Source organism: Callithrix jacchus, chromosome 2 (genome assembly GCF_049354715.1).
Source record: "Callithrix jacchus isolate 240 chromosome 2, calJac240_pri, whole genome shotgun sequence".
Classification (NCBI taxonomy): Eukaryota; Metazoa; Chordata; class Mammalia; order Primates; family Cebidae; genus Callithrix; species Callithrix jacchus.
Genome location: NC_133503.1, coordinates 11,667,603 through 11,689,681, shown reverse-complemented (window position 1 = coordinate 11,689,681; position 22,079 = coordinate 11,667,603). Strand labels below are relative to the sequence as shown.

The 22,079-nt window shown below is 46.7% G+C and overlaps 1 protein-coding gene across 8 annotated transcripts in view; it reads left to right on the top strand.

The window, feature by feature from the left end:
- Positions 1-22,079, top strand: part of CUX1 (cut like homeobox 1) — a 463,251-nt gene that overhangs the window by 306,681 nt on the left and 134,491 nt on the right. The window lies entirely within an intron of this gene.

The window sequence follows — 22,079 nt, the reverse complement described above, 5'->3', positions numbered from 1 at the left end:
GAAATCAACACAGAGGTTAATAATCTGGTAACTGACTGTCTTCTCTGTGCCACATTTTTGCAAGATCCAAGTTTGAAAGCGAGAACAAGCTGCTGGGTCCCCTCCCAGCTGACTGACACCAAGGTGGCGGCCCACATTGGAGATCTGGCTCCATCTGACTTGGAGAATTTGAGGCACCCTGGGCTAGTGTAAAACAAATTAAAAGAGGTGCCAAAGAGCCGGGCACCCAGCAAGGATGCCCGGGGATCTTGTTCCGGGATTTGGTTAAAAAACTTTTTGGAACCCACCTCAAAGAATGAAAAGTTTCCTGTAGGAAGGCAGAAGCGGGAGAGATAATTGAACTCATTGATTTCCTTCACGGCTTGTTTGCCATTTCATTCTCTTCCCGAGGTGCTGTTTGTTGAGGAATGTCTCCAATTGCCAGAAAGACAGTGGGGTGTCTCATATTTCCTCGCCACCTCTCCTTTCAGCCAGAGCTGAGTTCGAAGGCAAGCCTGCAATATGAATTTTTAATGGCACACTTTATGGCTTCACTCCAGCACAGGCCGACTGCATCGCTCTCCTGAGCCTTCAGACTTAATGCTCCAATGAACAGAACAAAGACTGGGGCATTCGACATCAGTGAGAATTAACCCCCAGATGACCACGGTGGTGCCCTCCGATTTTCCTAAAGGAAAACATAAGGAGTCAGGAGAAAAAAAATAAAAATTATCCTGTCCAGGCGAGGTGGCTCACGCCTGCAATCCCATCACTTTGGGAGGCTGAGGCAGGCGGATCACCTGAGGTCAGGAGTTCCAGACCAGCGTGGCCAATATGGTGAAACCCTCTCTATTAAAACACAAAAATTAGCCGGACGTGGTGGCGGACACCTGTTTTCCCAGTTACTTGGGAGACTGAGGCAGGAGAATGGCTTGAATCCGGAAGGCGGAGGTTGCAGTAAGCCAAGATCACACCACCGCACCCCAGCCTGGGTGACAGAGACTCTGTCTCAAAAAAATAAAAAAATACATTGTGTTGAGAATGCTTGCTATCAAAATAGCCTGAAGCACAACAGCACAGCTTACTCTTGAAATTTTATGAGATGGCCTATATTTTTACCTTTTCACTTTTTCTGAGTTGAACAGTATACTTTGATGAATTTCTGTGATCTTCCTACCCATAAAAAAAATTCTTGGCTGGCTGGGCCCGGTGGCTCACACCTGTAATCCCAGCACTTTGGGATGCCAAGGCGGGTGGATCACAAAGTCAGGACTTCGAGACCAGCCTGGCCAACATAGTGAAACGCCGTCTCTACTAAAAATACAAAAATTAGCCAGGCATGGTGGCACACGCCTGTAGTCCCAGCTACTCAGGAGTTGGGAGGCTGAGGCAGAATTGCTTGAACCCGGGAGGTGGAGGTTGTGTGAGCCGAGATCGAGCCACTGCACTCCAACCTGGGCAACAGAACGAGACTCTGTCCAAAAAAAGAAAAAAACCTCTGCAATTTGTAGCATTTACAGAATACATAGATGACTGGCTGCTCTGCAGCTTCCATGGAAAACCCAAATGTAATTAGAAATCCAATTGCCGATGGATTTTTCCAATGGAAAAAGGACCGGTTGTGTTAAATGGCTAATTCCTTTTGTACGCAGATGAGTGATTGTTATTTTTTTTACAGTAGCTTTTTGAAAAATTGTTCAGTTGGCAGGTGCAGGGGCTCACACCTATAATCCCAACACTTTGGAAGGCCAAGGCAGGAGGGTCGTTTAAGGCCAGAAATTCAAGAACAGCCTGGGCAAAACAGCAAGATGGCATGTCTATTTAATTTTTTTTTTAAAGTTTTAAAATCAAAATTGCTCAAATCGAAGTACATTGAAGGACAGAGTTTTTAGTGAATGGTGGAATAATGGGCCAACGGTATAGAAGCTGGTGGAGTCAGAGCAGAGCCCCCTGCAAAGTCAAGTCTAGATGTTCAAAACACTGATTGATGGATTCTTTATTTATTTTGAGAGACAGTCTCTGTTCCCCAGGCTGGAGTGCAGTGGTGTGATCTTAGTTCACTGCAACCTCCACCTCTTGGGTTCAAGCAATTCTCCTGCCTCAGCCTCCCAAGTACCTGGGATTACAGGCACGCACCCCCACAGCCGCCCAGTTTTTATATTTTTAGTAGGAAGACAGGGTTTCACTGTGTTGGCTAGGCTAGTCTCATACTCCTGACCTCATGTGATCCACCCACCCCGGCCTCCCAAAGGGCTGGTATTACAGGTATGAGCAACCACACCGGGCTAGATATTTAAAGCATTTAGATGTGACCAAAAAAAAACCCATAAAAACACTAGGAACAATTTTAGGTGGATATTTATACAATAAGGGGGTGGGCAAAAAAGTTTTTAAGCGTAATGCCAAAAGTAGAACTCACAAAGGGAAATTCAGACCTTTGTGGAGATGGATAGATGGACAGAGAGATGGCCGGATGGATGAATGGACAGACAGATGGACGGACGGATGGACAGATGGATTTAGACAGACTGGCAAAAATATTTTCAATGTATATAACAGAGTGAGAGCGTGTGTGTGTGTGTGTGTGTGTGTGTGTGTGTCTCCTTACAGAGCAATAAGCAAAGTTTCATTTCCCAGTAGAAAAACCTCTATATTTTCAGTTCCTTACTAGACATTTCTACTACGGGCATCTCAAACTCAGATTAGCTTGTTATTCTCCATAACCTCCCCCTTCCCTAGAGTCAGCCCCCTTCTGCCTTCTTCCTCTGCCCAGCCATACCTGCTCCTCCCTCGTTCCAGAAAACGAGGGTATTTCTGGATTCCTTTTGAACCCTCTGTCTGTTCTGTGTTAGTTTTGCCTTGAAGCAACATCGCGCATTCCCAGCTTCATCACCACTCTCACTACTGTCGTTTTAATTTGGTTTTCTTTTCTTCTCTCTTTTTTTTTTTTTTTTTTGAGACAGGGCCTCACTCTGTCAACCAGGCTCGAGTGCAGTGGCACAATCTCCACTCACTACAACCTCCACCTCCCAGGTTCAAGCAATTCTCCTGCCTTAGCTTCCCAAGTAGCAGGGATTACAGGCACCCACCACCACACCTGACTAATTTTTGTGTTTTTAGTAGCAACGGGGTTTCACCATGTTGGCCAGGCTGGTGTCGAACTTCTGACCTCAAGTGATTCACCTGCCTCAGCCTCCCAGAGTGCCAGGTTACAGGCGTGAGCCGCTGCACCTGGCTTTAATTTATTTTACATCTCTTGATCTCACTTCTTCAGGATTTTCTGAACTTGACCTTGTACCACCAGTTTCTCCCTGGATGAAACCACCCTCCAAGCATCTGCTAAAAGTCTCTTTCAGAAATATGTCTAATCCTGCTAAAACCTGTCCTGCTTAAAATCTCTCGGTGGTGCAGTCTCTCAGAAAGTCCAAACTCACAGCATGATGCACAGGGCACTTGGGGATACAGCCCTGCCTTCCCAGCCTCATCTTATGCCAATTCAAACTCTCCCATTCTGGAGAATCCCAGGCCTTTCCCCAGTTCACCCTTCAGCCAGTTCCACCTTTCCTGACAAGCAGATCCTGCCCTGCCTTCCCTCCTCCTGTACCCACACTTACCTGCTCTGTCTAAAGAGGGCTCTGGTCTCCCCTATTCTAAGGACTTTTCATATGGGGTCTATAGGGAGAACCTGGGGGCTTCACGAATTGGACCCAGAAAGAAATACATTTTTATTTCCATCAGTGTCTCTAACTGCAATGTAGCATTTCCTTCCATTGCAAATGAAGCCCCACACCGGGGTGCCTGCAGACCTGTGACCTCGTTCCGAGTGGAAATCACAGAGGCTTTCACTTTCAATCCCGTTGCTGCAGAGATCACAACCGCTGTTCGGGTTCATGACTACTTCAAAACGTCAGCAGTTCTGAGATTGTTATTTAGTGCAACAGTAAAGAACCGTTGTTCCCTTATCACAAATCTGGTCTTAAAAAAATACTGTCCGGGCACAGTGGCTCATGCCTGTGATCCCGGCACTTTGGGAGGCCGAGGTGGGCGGGTCACTTGAGGTCAGGCATTTGAGGCCAGTCTGGCCAACATGATGAAACCTCATTTGGACTAAAAGTATAAAAAATTTGCTGGCCATGGTGGCGGGGGCATGTTATCCCTGCTACTCGGGAGGCTGAGACAGGAGAATCGCTTGAACCTGGGAGGTGGAGGTTGCAGTGAGTCGAGATCAGGCCGCTGCACTCCAGCCTGGGCAACAGAGACTCATTCTCAAAAAAAACTAAAAATAAATTTTTAAAAATAAAAAATATTGCAATAACTGCACTTCTCTTTCTTTTCTTTTCCTTTTCTTTTTCTTTCTTTTTTCCAAGACAGAGTCTCACTGTGTCACCCAGATTGGAGTGTAGTGGCCTGATCTTGGCTCACTGCAACCTCTGCCTCCCGGGTTCAAGCAATTCTCCTGCCTCAGTCTCTTGAGAAGCTGGGATTTGAGGTGCTTGCCACCACACCTGGCTAATTTTTGTATTTTTCATAGACATGGTTTCACTGTGTTAGTCAGGCTGGTCTTGAACTCCTGACCTCAAGCGATCTATCTGCCTTGGCCTCCCAAAGTGCTAGATTTACAGGCGTGAGCCACCACGCCCAGCCTGAACTTCAAAATAATTCTTTCCCTTGGTCTTTAAAACGTGATTAGACTTATGTCCTCTAATGGAGTGAGGGACTTACATCTTTAAAACATTCCAAATAGACGCCCTTATTCTTTACAAGATTTCCAGAGGGGACTGTGGCAAAGGAAGGGTTAAGCAGCCACTTCTGGTTGACAGAGCCTTGAGGGCTGCCTCTGGATCCTCCTCCTTCTTTGCCCCACCCCTTCGCACGGTGCCACTTTGTACCACATGACTTTTTCTTTTTTTGTTTTGAGACAGGATCTAGCTCTGTCACCCAGGCTGGAATGCAGTGGTGCGGTCACCACTGACTGCAACCCTGACCTCCTGGGCTCAAGGGATCCTCCCCCACCTCAGCCTCCGAGTAGCTGGGGCTACAGGCAAGGGCCACCACACCCAGCTAATTATTGTTTAATTTTTAGAGATGGGGTCTCCCTACGTCGCCCAGGCTGGTCTCGAATTCCTGGGCTCAAGCGAGCCTCCCACCTCATCTCCCAAAGTGCTTGGATTACAGACGTGAGCCACAGTGCCCAGCCCCTATTTATTTAATCTCTGTGTGTTCCTTGTGTGCTGTGAACCCGAGTACAGAGTGTAGATAGTAATTCCACACATATTCTGGATTTTAACTACTCACTCACATTTATGACTGCTTCTACCTATCAATTAATTGCTTTTCTTTTCACTCAAGTTTTAGTGATTTTTCACTGTCCCAAAGAATCGTATATAGTTGACTCTTTAACAACACGGGTTAGAGGCACTGACCCCTCCACACATTGAAAAATCCAAGTACAACTTTTGACTCCTCAAAAGCTTCACTGACAGCCTGCTGGTGACCGGAAGCCTTATCAGTTAAATAAACTGCCGATTGAGATGTTTTGTAAGTTACATACAACATTCTTCCAATAAAGTAATGTAGAGAAAAGAAAACGTTAAGGAAATCCTAAGGAAAAAATACATTTTCTATTCATTAAGTGGAAGTGGATCATCAGAGAGGTCTTCATCCTCTTCATCTTCAGATCAAATAGGCAGAGGAAGAGGAGGGTTGGTCTTGCCATCTCAGGTGACAGCAGAAGAGGAGGTGGAGGAGGTGAGAGGGGAGCCAGGCATATTCGGTGTAATTTTACTGAAAAATATTTAAGTTGAAGTTAAACCATGCTGTTCAGACCCATATTCAAGGGTTAACTAGAGAGAGAGAGAGAGAGAGAGTGTGTGTGTGTGTGTGTGTGTGTGTGTGTGTATACACAAAAATAACATAAATATAAATAAGATAGGTCCCATCAATCTTAATCATTTCTCATATGGTTTTGGTGATAGAAAATAGTCTCTTCAGGCTGGGCATATTGACTAACGCCTGTAATCCTAGCACTTTGGGAGGCCAAGGCAGGTGGATTACTTGAGGTCAAGAGTTCAAGACCAGCTTGGCCAACAGCGAAAATCCATCTCTATTCTAAACACAAAAATCAGCCTGGTATGGTAGTGCATGCCCATAGTCCCAGCTACCTGGGAGCCTGAGTCAGGAGAATCCTTGAACCTGGGAGGTGGAGGTTACAGTGAGCTGAGATCACACCACTACACTCCAGCCTGGGCGACGGAGTGAGTCTCCATCTCAAAAAAAAGAGAAAATGGTCTTTTCCTCTCAATCCATTTTTGTATTTTTCAGTGATTTATTGCACCTTTAACTTGTCTGAAGTTTATTATAGCACAGAGAGTAATGTTCGTTTCTGCTTGTTATTCTTTATATTCATACCCAGTTTGCCCAATAACACTGATGGTTTCTTCCTCCAATATTTAATACCCAGCAAATAGGGCATAATTACATATATTTCTGGAGTTCCGTCTATACTTTCGTTCTATCGGTCCAGTTTTTAACTGTAATAAGTGCACACCATACTTTGGATGAAGTCTTCTTGTTTTCTGTTTCAATATCTTCTATAGCCAGTTTACTGTTGTTTTTGCTTTTTTAAAAAAAAAAACCTTTAGTATTTTGGTCACCTATTTTTTCTACATGTATGCATCTTGTCATTTTACCAATATTTTTTTCTTCAAGATAGAGTCTCGCTCCATCACCCAGGCTGGAGTGCAGTGGTGCAGTCTTGGCTCACTGCAACTTCCGCCTCCTGGGTTCTCCTGCCTCAGCCCCCCTAGTAGCTGGGATTATAGGTGCCCACCACCATACCCAGCTAATTTTTGTATTTTCAGTAGAGACAGGGTTTCACCATTTTGGTCAGGCTAGTCTCGAACTCCTGACATCGTGATCTGCCCGCCTCGGCCTTCCAAAGTGCTGGGATTACAAGCGTGAGCCACCGCACCCAGCCATTTTATCAACTTTTATAAATTAACTTGGGAGAGAAATGTGTGCTTCTTTAGATTTAATGCAGCTGCACGTAAGAAATGTATCATTCCCTTCCTTTGCTCCAAGCATTTTGTAATCCGATTTTTCTATAGATGGCATTTATACTATGTTGTTTTAATTTTGATGTGCTTATATTTTTATTCCTGTTGTAAATGAGATAGGTCTTTTACTTCATTTTGTGGATGTTTATTACTAGTATAGGGGAGTTTGTTATTTGCTTGGCTTTACCAAGAAACACAGGGCTTTGCTGAAGTCATGATTGACCCAGCCCATCTGCTCCAAGCGAATCCCTTGGATTTGGGGAGCATGGGACTGTATTACCTACTGGTAGTGAATGTGCGCCCTTTCTGACACTCGGAACCTCTGATCCTCTTCTTTCATTTCTGTTTTCAGAGGGGCATTCTATTATATCTCTGGGAAGAATCACACAGGATCTTGGTTTAAGCCTGTGTCCTTTTCCATGTTAACCAAATGCTCCCCTCTGTGAATGATTAACTGTGACCTGGTTTTTAGATTCCATGTGACCTCGCAACTGTGTTAGATTCTCGGAGTAGTTCATTTTCTATTAGGTCGGTACAAAATTAATTGCAGTTTTTGCCATTAAAAGTAATGGCAGGTCAGGCTCGGTGGCTCACATCTGTAATCCTAACACTTTGGGAGCCTGAGTCAGGCGGATCACCTGAGGTCAGGAGTTCAAGACCACCCTGGCCAACATGGCCAAACCCATCTCTACTAAAAACACAAAAATTAGCTGGGTGTGGTGATGGGCACCTGTAATCCCAGCTATTGGGGAGGCTGAGGCACAAGAATTACTTGAACCTGGGAAGCAGAGGTTACAGTGAGCCGAGATGGCACCACTGCACTCCAGCCTGGGCGAGAAGACAGAAACTCCATCTCAAAAAAAAAAGTAATAGCAAGGCCGCAATTACTTTTGCACCAACTTAATAGTAGGATTACACTTTTATATAATACATTTTATTCCATTTTTATTTTACATATTTTCTAGATTTTCTTACTGATTTAAGACAAGTTGAAGCTTATGCTTCTATTTACTGTACTGTTTAGCATTTCTTATTTCTCCCTAAACGTTTTTATGCTACATTTAATGTCTGGCTTCAAGTCTTACCTTAATTAGCCTTTTTAAAAAGTCTAGTTGGCCAGGCTCACTAGTTCACATCTGTAACCTCAACACTTCGGGAGGCTGAGGCAAGAGGATCACTTGAGCCCAGGAGTTGGAGACCAGCCCGGGCAATGTGGTGAGATCTTCTCTCTAAAAAAATATTAAAAATTAGCTGGGCATGGTGGTGCTCACCATAGTCTTAGCCACTTGGGAGACTGAGGAGGGAGGACTGATCGAGCCCAGGAGGTCAAGGCTGTAGTGAGCCAAGATCGTGCCACTGCACCCCAGCCTGGGCAACAGAATGAGATCCTGTCTCCAAAAAAAGAAAAAATCTAGTTAGTCATTGCCTTTCACTCAAAATGTGTTTCTACCACCCTTTTTGGATTTCCTTTTTCTTTTTCTTTTTCTTTTTTTTTTTTTTGAGACGAGGTCTCGCTCTGTCGCCAGGCTGGAGTGCAGTGGCGCAATCTCAGCTCACTGCATCCTCCGCCTCCTGGGTTCAAGCAGTTCTTCTGCCTCAGCCACCTGAGTGGCGGGGACTATATGTGTGTGCTACCACACCGGGCTAATTTTTGTATTTTTGGTAGAGACAGGGTTTCACCATGTTGGCCAGAATGGTCTTGATCTCCTGATCTGATGATCCGTCTGCCTCAGCCTCCTGAAATGCTGGGATTACAGGTGTGAGCCACTGCGCCCGGCCCTTTTTGGATTTTTTTTTTTTTAAAGACGGGGTCTCGCTATGTTGCCCAGGCTGGAGTGCAGTGGCTTTTCACAAACTGATCCCACTACTGATCAACACGGGAGTTTTGACCTGCTCCGTTTCTGACCTGGGCTGGTTCACCCCTCCTTAGGCAACCGGTGGTCCCCCGGCTCCCGGAAGGTCACCGTATTGAGGCCAAACTTAGTGCAGACACCCGATCGGCATAGTGCACTACAGCCCCGAACTCCTGGGCTCAAGAGATCTCCTGCCTCAGCCTCCCAAGTAGCTGGGACGACAGGCACAGGCCACCATGCCTGGCAGATTTTTTTTTTTAAATATGTATTTTATTTTTATGGGTAAATTTGGCCTAATTACATTTAGTGATGTAACTCTTAAATTTCTCTTTATTATTGAATTGTTGATCCTTTTTTCTAATTCACAGTACCTCCATCCTCGGCTTTCTGATCTGTTTTGTGTTTTTTATTTTTTTCAAGACGGGGTTTCACCATGTTGGTCAGGCTGGTCTTGAACTCCCAACCTCAGGTGATCCGCCCACCTTGGCCTCCAGAGTGCTTGCATTACAAGCATTAGCCACCGTGCCCGGCCGGCTTTCTCGTTTGTTTAAGGAAGATTGAGTGAACAGCCTAAATGACCCTCTGAATGTCCCCTGAACCTTCTAATCAGCCCTGCCTTGAGTCTCCTCTTGTTACTGAAATTCACTTTCTGACACAGAAGCACTGAGCCCTTCTGAAACCTTTTCAGAACTATATATTTAAATGTTCTTATCGTACTGTACTATTATTAGATTACATGTCTAGCACAGCAACAAATTATACTTCATTATATTAACCTTGCCACTTCCCTCTACAATGAGACCTGATCTTTTATAAAATACTCTGGACCTGCAGATTCCCGCTGGTGAATTCTTTAAAGCTATCTGGATTTCCAGCGATTGCCTTCTACTCTGTTTACCAAGCAGCTGCTGTTTAGCAGGATTACCAGTTAGTGGCGAGAAACCTTTATTCCCTGGCATATGGTAAATATTTTTCACCAACTTGAGGTACGCCACATAGGTGCCCTGGGGTTTATGCACAGACACAAAGATTTTCTTCTCATCACTTGTTTTAAACAATCAGCTGCCATTTTAAGTTTCGCTAATCGCAGACATTTTTCACTTGGGCTGGGCACAGTGGCTCAGCTTGTAATGTCAGTACTCGGGGAGGTCAAGGCAGGCGGATCACTTGAGGTCAGGAGTTTGAGACCAGCCTGGCCAACATGGAGAAACCCCATCTCTACTAAAAATACAAAAATTAGCCGTGTGTGGTTGTACGAATCTGTAAGTCCAGCTACTCCGGAGGCTGAGGCAGGAGAATCGCTTGAACCTGGGAGGCAGAGGTTGTAGCGAGCTGAGATTGTGCCACTGCACTCCAGCCGGGGCAACAGAGAGAGACTATATCTTAAAAAAATAAAAAGAAAAGAAGGGTATCAATTAGACACCCAGGGTCCTTCCGTAAGTTGAAACCTCGGAAGTGACCACCCTGGCATTTGAAAAGTGACTGAATCCAGTTTCCTATCCAGAGTTACAATGACATTGTATTGATACATTGATGATCAAAAGCATACCTAAGCTGTAAGGCCAGCTGCTACATATACATCCTCCTAATGGAGATATTATCATCACCTGAAATTGTCCAATCGTAGACACAGGAAACAGCCTGTCTTGTCTGATAAGACTCCTTTCCGGCCGGACACGGTGGCTCACTCCTGTAATCCCAGCACTTTGGGAGGCCAAGGCAGGTGGATGACGAGGTCAAGAGACCAAGACCATCCCATCTCTACTAAAAAATATACAAAAATTAGCTGGGCGTAGTGGTGCGTGCCTGTAGTCTTAGCTACTTGGGAGGCTGAGGCAGGAGAATCGCTTGAACCCAGGAGACAGAGGTTGCAGTGAGCCGAGATTGTGCCACTGCACTACAGCCTGGCGACAAAGCAAGACTCTGTCTCAAAAAAAAAAAGACTCCTTTCCAACCAGGCATGGTGGCCCACACCTGTAATCCCAGCACTTTGAGAGGCCAAGCTGGGAGGATTGCCTGAGCTCAGAAATTCGAGACAGGCCGGGGAACATAGCGAGAACTCATCTCTGCTAAAAATTAAAAACCCTTTCCACAATGAACTGGTTTTTGTTTTTAAGACAGGGTCTTGATCTGTCACCCAAGCTAGAGTGCAATGGCACAATCGTAGCTCACTGCAGCCTCAACTCCGGGGATCAAGCCATCCTCCTGCCTCACCCTCCCAAGTAGCTGGTTCTACAGGTGCATGTCAGCACACCCAGCTATTTTTTTTTCAGTTGTAGAAATGGGGTCTTGTTATGTTGCCCAGGCTGGTCTCGAGCTCCCGGCCTCAAGCAATCCTCCCACCGGAGCCTCCCAAAGTCCTGGGATTACAGGTCCAAGCCACTCTGCCGAAAACAAATTCTATAACCAAACCAGATAAATTGTTTTTTGTTTAGTTTTTTTACGTTAACACTTTTACTACCCTACTTCCAACAAAGTATTTGAGGTGGATTTAATACAAGACACAGAATCAATAAAGCTCTTAAGTGAAGTCCGAGAGTTACAGGGGGATAGCTCAGTGGGGAAGGTAACTTCTAAGGCTTGGCTTCAAATAAAACACTCAACTCTTCAATAACCTGGTGTGACTAAGACATTCTCTACCTCCTTTTTTTTTTTTTTATCGTTAAGAGGTCGAGGCCAGGCGCGATGGCTCACACCTGTAATTCCAGCGCTTTGGGAGACCAAGGCAGGAGGATTACTTGAGGTCAGGAGTTTGAGACCAGCCTGGCCAACATGATGAAACCCCATCTCAACTAAAAATACAAAACCTAGCCGGGTGTGGTGCCACGTGCCTGTAATCCCAGCTACTTGGGAGGCTGAGGCAGGAGATCTGCTTGAACCCAGGAGGCAGAGGTTGCAGCGAGCCAAGATTATGCCACTATACTCCAGCCTGGGAGTCTTGCTCTGTCTTGGGGAAAAAAGTCAGTATTACTCTGCCACCCTAATATACTGTTTGCTTAGCTAGGAGGGAAAAATTCTTGTTGCAATTAACCTTTCTATTTTTTTCACTACATCTAAGTATTGTGAACTTCCTTTGTGGTATTTTAGTGATTAGACAGGATGGAGGGCATTCTTAAAGATTCATGGCCAAATCCGATGATGTCAGAGTGAAGGGAACGGACGGTCTTTGTGGGGCCAGCAAGTCTGGCCCCATCTGAATTGTTTGTCTAACACTTCACGGGTAGAATAGGAACCGCTGAATTATTCATTTTCAAGTTGCCCTAAAAAAAGGCACTTAGCCTGCCGAAAGGCAGACTTTCGGTGCCAGCGAGAGGAAGAGGAAGGACGCTGTCTTTCCTATGAATGCTCTGATGCCTCCACTGCCTGGTTCTTCAGTTTCACTTCCCAGCCCTGCAGGGTGCGGGAAACCACCAGCTAACTTAAATGCAGGACAGTTAAGCGGGGAGGGAATTGTGGAGAAATCCAGAGAGACTCTGAAACCACAGGTGAGCCAAGCATTGACTTTACTGGGGAAAGACCAGGTGGAGGAAGGTTCAAGGAGCTTCAGTTGGTCAGAAGGCACCAGGACTTGGGACCTGAGCCGGGGAGGTGGGCCCCGGAAGGAGGTTTGGGCTTAGAGATGGGAAAGGAGAGAAAGCCGAGAGTAATGACTAGTTTGCAGTCAGAAATCTTTTATGCTTGTGTTTAGCTTCTCTGACACCAAACCTTCTTTTTATTTGTTTTGTTATTATTATTTTGAGACACGCTCTCACTCTGTTGTTCAGGCTGGAGTATAGTGGCACGATCTCAGCTCACTACAACCTCTGCCTCCCAGGTTCTCCTGCCTCAGCCTCCTGAGTAGCGGGGACTACAGGCACACACCACCACTCCTGGCTAATTTGTTTTTGTATTTTTAGTGGAGACGGGGTTTCACCATGTTGGCCAGGCTGGTCTCAAACTCTGACCTTAAGTAATCCATCTGCCTCAGCCTCACAGAGTGCTCGGATTACAGGCATGAGCCACCATGCCCAGCCCCAACCTTTTCTTTTCTTTTCTTTTTTTTTTTTTTTTGAGACAGAGTTTCCCTCTTCTTGCCCAGGCTGGAGTACAATGGCACAGTCTCAACCCACTGCTACCTCCGCCTCCTGAGTTCAAGCAGTTCTCCCACCCCAGCCTCCCAAGTAATTAGGATTACAGGCGTGCGCCACCACACCCAGCTGATTTTTTTATTTTTTTATTTTTAGTAGAGACGGGGTTTCACTGTGTTGGCCAGGCTGGTCTCAAACTCTTGACCTCACGTGATCCACCCACTTCAGCCTCCCAAAGTGCTGGGATTACAGGCATAAACCACTGAGCCCAGCCCCAACCTTTTCTTAACAGTTCCTACCGCACAGTACATAGGAGAGAAAGTATTAGAAACTCTTGTACTTGGGAGTCGGAGCAGGGCTTTTGGTATAGACAGGTTGCCCACCATACCCTTGAGCCCAGGCAGCCCTGCCCTGGGCCTCAGTTTCCTCACCTGTGAAATCCTAGCAGTCTTCCTCTGTAGTCTGCATTGCTCCCCTGTGGTGTGTCTTTTGTGCAGCATACGAGGCAGATGAGAGAGAGAAGCCCGCATCTTGCCCAAAATACAGTTTGGCGCATTCTTGGGCAGCCTCTACTGGCAGCTACCGGCAGGATGCTCACAGGTGAAATAAACCAGGAAAGAAACAGAACCTGAAAGGTGGTGCTGAAAGAATTCAGAAATTGGGCAGGCAGAACTCCCACCAGTAGGAACGTGTGCTGAGTTTCACACTCAAACATGAGGGAGACTCTGTTAAAAACAATGCGTATAGATGATGGAACAGCAGCCCTTCCTGAACAATTTTTCAGTCTGAAACTAGGCCCAGGTGTAGTAGCTCACACCTGCAATTCCAGCTACTTGGGAGGCCGACGCAGGAGGATCACTTGAGCCTAGGAGTTCAAGGCTGCAGTGAGCCGTGATTGCCCCGCCGCGCTCCAGCCTGGGCGACAAAGCAAGACCTGGTCTCTACAAAAAATGTAATTAGCCAGGCCTACACCTGTACAGGTGCACACCTGTAGTCCCAGTATCCAGGGACCGAAATGGGAGGATCGCTTAAGAAAGAGTTCAAGACCAGCCTGGCCAACATAGCAAGACCTCGTTTCTACAAAAAATTTAAAAATTAGCCAGGTGTGGTGATGTACACTTGCAGTCCCAGCGACTTGGGAGGCTGAGGCAGGAGGATCTCTAGAGCCCATGAGTTCAAGCTTGCAGCAAGCCATGATCAGAGCACTGCACTCCAGCCTGGGCAGCAGAGCAAGACCTGTTTTAAAAAAAAAAAAAAAAGTAATAAAACAAATCTGAAAGTCAAGAAGCAACACCCGGTCCCCATTTCCCACCGGGTTGCCATCCACCCGTGATTCCTGGCACAGTTGGGGCGAGTCCCTGGATTGCGGTTGCCATGTTGCCTGCATCTTTGTAAATGTCCCGTGTCCAGGGGACTCCATGGATGGCAGGCTACCAGCCCACGATGTCAACAGCAGGAACTTGTCCCTCAGTTTCCTCCGTCACCTAGGCGTAGGACTCTCACCATGACAGGTCCCTTCTAGGATTCATTTTCTTCCTGTTCTCTATTCTTGACTAACAGTCTTTTTCTTTTTTTTTTTTTTGAGATGGGGTCTCGCTCTGTCACCTAGGCTGGAGTGCAGTGGCACAATCATAGCTCACTGCAGCCTCCAACTCCAGGGCTCAAATGACCCACCCACATCAGCCTCCAAAGTGGTCCAGAATAGCTGGGACCACAGGTGCATACCACCACACCCAGCTAATTTCTGTAGTAATTTTTTGTAGAAACGGAGCTTCACCATGTTGCTTAGGCTCCCAAAGTGCAGTAAACACATTCAAAAATAATTTTCACCTGGAGTCCCAGCTACTCAGGAGGCTGAGATGGGAGGATTGCTTGAGCCAGGAGGTTGAGGCTGCAATGAGCTGTGATCGCACTGCTACACTCCAGCCCGGGTAACGGAGCAAGATCCTCTCTTAAAAAAAAAAAAAAAAAAAAAAAAAACAGTAAAAATAATAATCACCATTTTTCAATATGATCAGGTATATCTAGCCAGTATCGAAATTTCTAGTTGTCCCCAAACATCATACATGGTTTTGTTTTCTAAAACTATTTTTAATTTAGGCTGGGCACAATGGCTTAAGTCTGTAATCCCAGCACTTTGGGAGACTGAGGGCAGGTGGATAACTTAAGATCAAGAGCTTAAGACCAGCCTGACTAACACGGCAAAACCTCGTCGCTTCTGAAAATACAAAAATTAGCTGGGCATGGTGGCACACACCTGTCCCAGCCACTCAGGAGGCTGAGGCAGGAGAATGGCTTGAGCCTGAGAGGCGGAGGTTGCAGTGAGCCATGATCATGCCATTGCACTCCAGCCTGGGTGACAGAGTGAGACTCCACCTTAAAAAGTTTTTTTTTTGAATTTGGATTCAAGTAAGATCCAAACGATGCAGTCAGCTGGTGTGTCTTTAAGTCCCGGTCGTTGTATAGATTCCCTCTTCATTGCTTTTGCTTTTTCTTGCAATGTATTTGTGCCAGAAATGGGGTCATTTGTCCAGAAAAGATTCCTCGCCCCACCCCCCCGCCGTTGAGATTTTACTGATTGCTTCCCCAGAAATAGGTTATCATGCTCCGCTGTCCTCTTGCATTCCTGTAAATTTGTAGTTGAATCTAGAGGCTTGATCGGACTCAGGCTAGAAGTTTTTGGCCAAAAGCCACTTCATGAGTGGTTGCGATGATCTCCTGATGGTCTTAGGTACTGGAAAAGAGCTCTCGCCAGAAGAGAAGGTCCTGACGTTCGTGCACAATCATCACGAATCCAGGCGTGGAGCTTGGTGGTTTGCAAAACCTTTTCCTTTCTCTCTGTGTTCTTGTTTATCCTCATGCCAATTTCTGTGAATTTCCTGGCTCCTCCTGTATAGGTGGGTGACTGTCCAGCTCAGAAGTCTGTCCACGGTCAAACAACTAAAAGAGAATGGGAGAACCAGGCACGGTGGCTCACACCTGTAATGGCAGCACTTCGGGAGGCGGAGGCGAGCGGATCGCCTGAGGTCAGGAGTTTGAGAATACAAAACGTAGCTGGGCATGGTGGCAGGTGCCTGTAATCACAGCTACTGGGGAGACTGAATCAGGAGAATTGCTTGAACCTGGGAGGTGGAGGTTGCAGTGAGCTGAGATCACACCATTGCACTCCAGCCTGGATGACAAAGTGAGACTCCATCTCAAAAATAAATAAATAGGCTGGGTGTGGTGGCTCATGCCTGTAATCCTAGCACTTTAGGAGGCCGAGGTGGGTGGATCACCTGAGGTCAGGAGTTCAAGAACAGCCTGGCCATCATGGTGAAACCCCATCTTTAAAATAAATAAATAAATGAAATTAAAATTCTTCTTAGTGGAGAAGAATTCCACCCCATTTTCTGCCAGCCACACTCTTTCCTCTAGACCTCAATTTTTCTTTTTTTTTGAAGACAGGATTTCACCATGTTGGCCAGGCTGGTCTTGAACTCCTGACCTCAGGTGATCCGCCTGCCTCTGCCTCCCAAAGTGCTGAGTGAGCCACCGCGCCCAGCCTAGACCTCAAATTTTCTAATTTCACTTGATTTTAAAAAAGAAAGGGACCTCCACACCCAGCCCGCACTCTTCGCTTCTTTGGATAGAGCGGAGAAATGCAGGAAGCAGCCAGCAGTGAACCCAGATGCTGATTCCTGGAGTCACTGCCTGGCCTCAGGACTAGAAGCCAAATGAATTATGCAACATCATAGCCTCATTCCCTGGGCCACAGCTGTCCCATGTTCCCTGCCTGGAGATGACTGAACCCCGACTGACAGTCACAGGCTGTTCCCGATCACGCTGAGGGTCACACTCTGGTGGGCACCCAGCCGGCCGGAGCTGCGCTGTTGGTTTGGCATGGCGGAAGACTGACCCCGCGTGTGTAGTAGGAGGTTACTTCCTTCCTCGGCTAGACTCAGAGTGAGCTCAAGGAAGATTTTATTGAAGTCGTTTCTCATGAACAAGTCAACTAGATAGTGGGGCAGGAAGGGAAATGTTCTTCCTGTTTGGGATTGAAAAGATGAGGCTTAACCAAACTTTTTTTTGTTTTTTTTTTTAAACAGAGCCTCGCTCTGTCACCTGGGCTGGAGTTCAGTGGCGGGATCTCGGCTCACTGCAATGTCCGCCTCCCAGGTTCAAAACGATTCTCCCACCTCAGCCTCCGGAGTAGCTGGGATTACAAGCAAGCACCACCACGCCCAGCTAATTTTTGTATTTTTAGTAGAGATGGGGTTTTACCACGTTGGCCAGGCTTGTCTCGAACTCCTGACCTCAAGTGATCTGCCCGCCTTGGCCACCCAAAGTGCTTGAGATTACACGCGTGAGCCACCAAGCCTGGCCTAAACTTTTTTTTTTTTTTCCTGCAGAGTCAGAACTAGAAACTTGTTTTTAATCGTTATACTGTTGTATCATTTAAATTGAATATAATGGTAATCTGCAGAGAACAAATTGTGGTTAATTTCTGAGCAGGCAGAAGTGACATCCTGGCCGTTTAACTGTCTCTCGGCACAGCGTTACTTTCAGCAAAAATGAAAACCCCTGTTTCCAGAAGGTTCTCTGTAGGGTTATAGTTTCATGGACTGGACCGACTCTCCACTCAGACCCTTGACTGGGGAGGGGTGGGGCCACCCTGGAATGTGGCACATTTGATCGGGGGCTTGGAAGGTGCACGATGGCTTCATCCTCCCCTCTACTGCCGAAGCAGAGGTGGTTGGGTGGAAAATGAAAGATAGGGTTGATCGTACAGATGAGGGCTGCCAAGAAAACCTTTCCCCGAGAAACACTGTCTCCTCTCCTCCTTCCCTTCCCCATCAGCCCGTGTCTTTAGTCCTGACCTGGTTTGCAGAGCCGCGCCGGGCACGGGGGTGAGTGATGAGCCAGACCACCTGCTTCTGCTCCCCAGAACCTCCCAGTCCGGGGGACAAAAGGAAGCCTAATTCTGGGTCTTTATATACTTTCCCCAAGGCTATGATTACTCGTTTTTCAAATGCTCTGAAAAGCAAATCATTTTCCTTCTGCAATAACGTCTTGTAGGCTCTTTCCTTAAAAGTCATATTTACAATTTGGCAAAAGAATTCTACCCTGTCTGCCCTTTAGAATACCAGCCAGTGAATGTCTGTCTGTCAAAGGCAGAGGGGACCTCAGGTAGCACAGTGGTCATTAATTTGCGTAATTGGGTCCCACTTAGTAGCTCATAGCTGTAATCCCAGCACTTTGGGAGGCCGAGGCAGGTGGATCACTGGAGGTCAGGAATTCAAGACCAGCCTGGCTAGCATGGTGAAACTCTGTCTCTACTAAAAAAAAAAATAATAGCAGTGGCTCAAGCCTATAATCCCAGCACTTTGGGAGGCCGAGGCGGGTGGATCACGAGGTCAGGATATCGAGACCATCCTGGTCAACATGGTGAAACCCCGTCTCTACTAAAGATACAAAAAATTAGCTGGGCGTGGTGGCGCGTGCCTGTAATCCCAGCTACTCGGGAGGCTGAGGCAGGAGAATTGCCTGAACCCAGGAGGTGGAGGTTGCGGTGAGCCGAGATCGCGCCATTGCACTCCAGCCTGGGTAACAAGAGCTAAACTCCTTCTCAAAAATAATAATAATAATAATAATAATAATAACAACAAAATAACAAAAATTAGCCAGGCATGGTGGCACATGCCTGTACTCCCAGCTATTCAGGAGGCTGAGGCGGGAGAATCACTCGAACCCAGGAGGCGGAGGTTGGACTGAGCTGAGATTGCGCCACTACCCTCCAGCCTAGGCAACAGAGTAAGAAATACTGGTTGCCCAAATATGCAACTTTATTTATTAAATAAATAAATAAATATTTGGTCAACCAGTATGTCGTGAGTACCTGCTGTGTTCTCTGGAACTATGGCAGTGGAAAGCAAGTAATCAGTATATAAACAAGACACTTTAAGACAGCATAAATGCAACAGAAACAAAATGAATGGACAGTGGAGAGTGGGGCTGTGGAGAGGCCTCTCAGAGGTGGGCCAGTAGGGCTGAGACCTGGAATGGCTTCCTAGGCCTAAAGGTGGGACAAGCATGATGGTTCCAAGGCTAAAGAGGCTGAGCATGGTGGCTCACGGCTGTGATCCTAACACTTTGGGAGGCTGAAGTGGGAGGATGACCTGAGGTCAGGAGTTCAAGACCAGCCTGTTCAATGTGGTGAAACCCTGTTTCTACTAAATTAGCCAAGCATGGTGGCACACACCTGTAATCCCAGCCATTCAGGAGACTGAGGCAGGAGAATCACTTGAATGTGGGAGGCGGGTGTTGCAGCGAGCTGAGATTGTGCCACCGCACTCCAGCCTGGGCAACAGACTGAGACTCCGTCTCACAAAAAAAAAAAAAAAAAAAGGAGTAAAGAAGCCGTGATACTGTTTGTTGATTGAGCTGCAGAAGGAAATTGACATGGAGTAGGTGTTATTGACAGACTGTAAAACACAAGCCTGCTAGAAGTAAAGGATCGCTAAATCCCAGCACAGTGGCTCTGACGAGGAAGCAGTTCTGCACCCAGGCCCCTTTGTTCAGAAGAATGGATATTGTTTGGAAGGTGGAAATAAAGCTGGAGAAGGAGCCAAGGTGTTGATAGAAAGCAGTTCTGTGATCACCCAGGGATGTTCTGCTTCCCGCAGTGCCTGTGTGAGGGCATCCTGGCCCATTAGACATGGGGGTCTAACCGAGAGAGAAGAAGAAATGCATGGACCCACTCTTGGGTGTCTGCTCAAAAGAAAAGAAAGCATTACACCGAAAGGGTACCGCACTTGCATGTGTATCACAGCACTGCTGGCAAGAGCAAAGATAAATCAACCTAAGTATCCATCAGCGGGTGATTGGATAAAGAAAATGTGGGCCAGGTCCGTGGCTTGCGCCTGTAATCCCAGCTCTTTGGAAGGCTGAGGCCAGAGAATCAGTGGAGCCCAGGCATTTCAAGACCAGCCTGGGCAACACAGTGAGATCCCCATTTCTACAAAAGGTACGAAGATTAGCCAGGTGCAGTGGCCGCAGAAGCTGAGGCAGGAGGATCACTTGAGTCCAGGAGCCAGTGGACGCAGTGAGCCGTGATGGTGCCGCTGCATTCCAGCCTGGGCGACAGTGAAACTCTGTCTCAAAGAAATGAATTAATAAGTAAAAAATATTTCTTATGACTTCACTCAACCAAAGTAAGACAGAAGAAACCAAAGGCCAATCTTATATATAAATGTGTATGAAAAAAATACTAAACATCAAGTAATACCAAAAGACAGTTGCAGGTAAAAGAAAAAATACTAAATAAAATATTAGCAAATAGAATCGTGGAGCACATTAAATGAGGAGTACACTACAACCAAACAGAGCAAGTAACTGTCAGGGGGATGGACCGTTTTAGCAGGCCAGACGAGAAAACCCACTCCATTAGCTCTGTAAATGCTTAAAAGATACCTAATGGGGCCGGGAACAGTGGTTCATGGCTGTAATCCCAGCACTTTGGGAGGCAGAGGCGGGCGGATCACAAGGTTAGGAGTTCGAGGCCAGTCTGGCCAATATGGTGAAACCTCGTCTCTATCAAAAATACAAAAATTAGCCGGGCATGGTGGCGTGTGCCTGTAATCCCAGCTACTCGGGAGGCTGAGGCAGAAGAATCTCTTGAGCCCGGGAGGCAGAGGTTGCAGTGAGTTAAGATTGTGCCACTGTACTTCAGCCTGGGTGACAGAGTGAGACTCTGTCTCAAAAAAAGAAAAAGATATCTAATGAAGACAATATCTGTCTTTTGGCAGCCACAGTGGCTCATGCCTGTAATCCCAGCACTTTGGGAGGCCGAGGCGGGCAGATCACCTGAGGTCAGGGGTTCAAGTCCAGCCTGGCCAACATGGCGAACCCTCTTCTCTACTAAAAATACAAAAATTAGCCGAGCATGGTGGTGCACACCTGTAGTCCCAGCTACTCAGGAGGCTGGAGCACAGGAATTGCTAGAACCCCAAAGGCAGAGGTTCCAGTGAGCTGTGATTGCACCAGTGCACTCTAGCCTAGACGACAGAGCGGGACTCCGTATCAAAAAAAAAGAAATGCCCATCTTTTATTATAAAGTCTTAATAAAATAGGAATATAGTTGGATATTTCTTTTAAAAATGTATATATAAAAAACTATGTATGTTACATATATAACTTCATATTGATGTATGTATTACATAATATATAATATATAAAAAGCAAAAATTCAGCTACATGGCTTCATGGTGAGCCATTAGATCTGGTAGCCACGTATCAGTCAGACTCCAAACCAGGATTCTCGTGTATTTAATATAGTTCTGGGAGCACTGGTCAGTTCAGTTGTCCAAGAAAAAGAAATACGAAGATTTTGGATTTTGGGGAAACAGGTGGTGGCTGGTGACATGAGTAAGTTCTTCAGCGGTGATGTGTGGAAGTTAGATGCGCCCGTCACCCGAGCAGTGTACACTGCACCCAGTGTGTAGTCTCGTTTTCCTCACCCCCTCCCACCCTTTCCCCCGAGTCCCCAGAGCCCATGTGTCACTCTTACGCCTTCGCATCTTCATAGCTTAGCTCCCACTTATGAGTGAGAACATATGATGTTGCGTTTTCCATTCCTGAGTGACTTCACTTAGAATAGTCACCAGTTCCATCCAGGTTGCTGGGAACGCCATTTCCCACTTTTTAGGGCTGAGTGGTATTCAATTGAGAAATAAGAAGTATCGAAAGGGAACATGAAGAGACTCTGCCGCCCTTGTTTGCAGATGTGGTCCCAGGATGCCGTGCAACCCCAAAGGAGCTGCTGAAAAGTTGTTACAAAATCAAACAGGCTTCTGTTCCCCTGTGGCCTCTCTGTAGACAACTGTACCTCCCTCTGCCCCAGAGTCCCCTGCTCAGTACATCTGTCCTCATCCTCCAGGGTACAGACTGGATGTCCCCTCTTCCAGGAGACTGTTCCCCCTGGTGTCTGCAGAGGCCCTTGTGCCGCTTTCTGGAGCGTCACTGTGCTGAATCGCTGGTGGCTGCCCTCTCCTTGCACCTGCCACTGGGTAGGCAGGAAGGGGGTCCCTACCCACCTGCCCATGCCTGGTGTATCCCTGCTGAGCTCATAGGATGTGCAGGGTGTA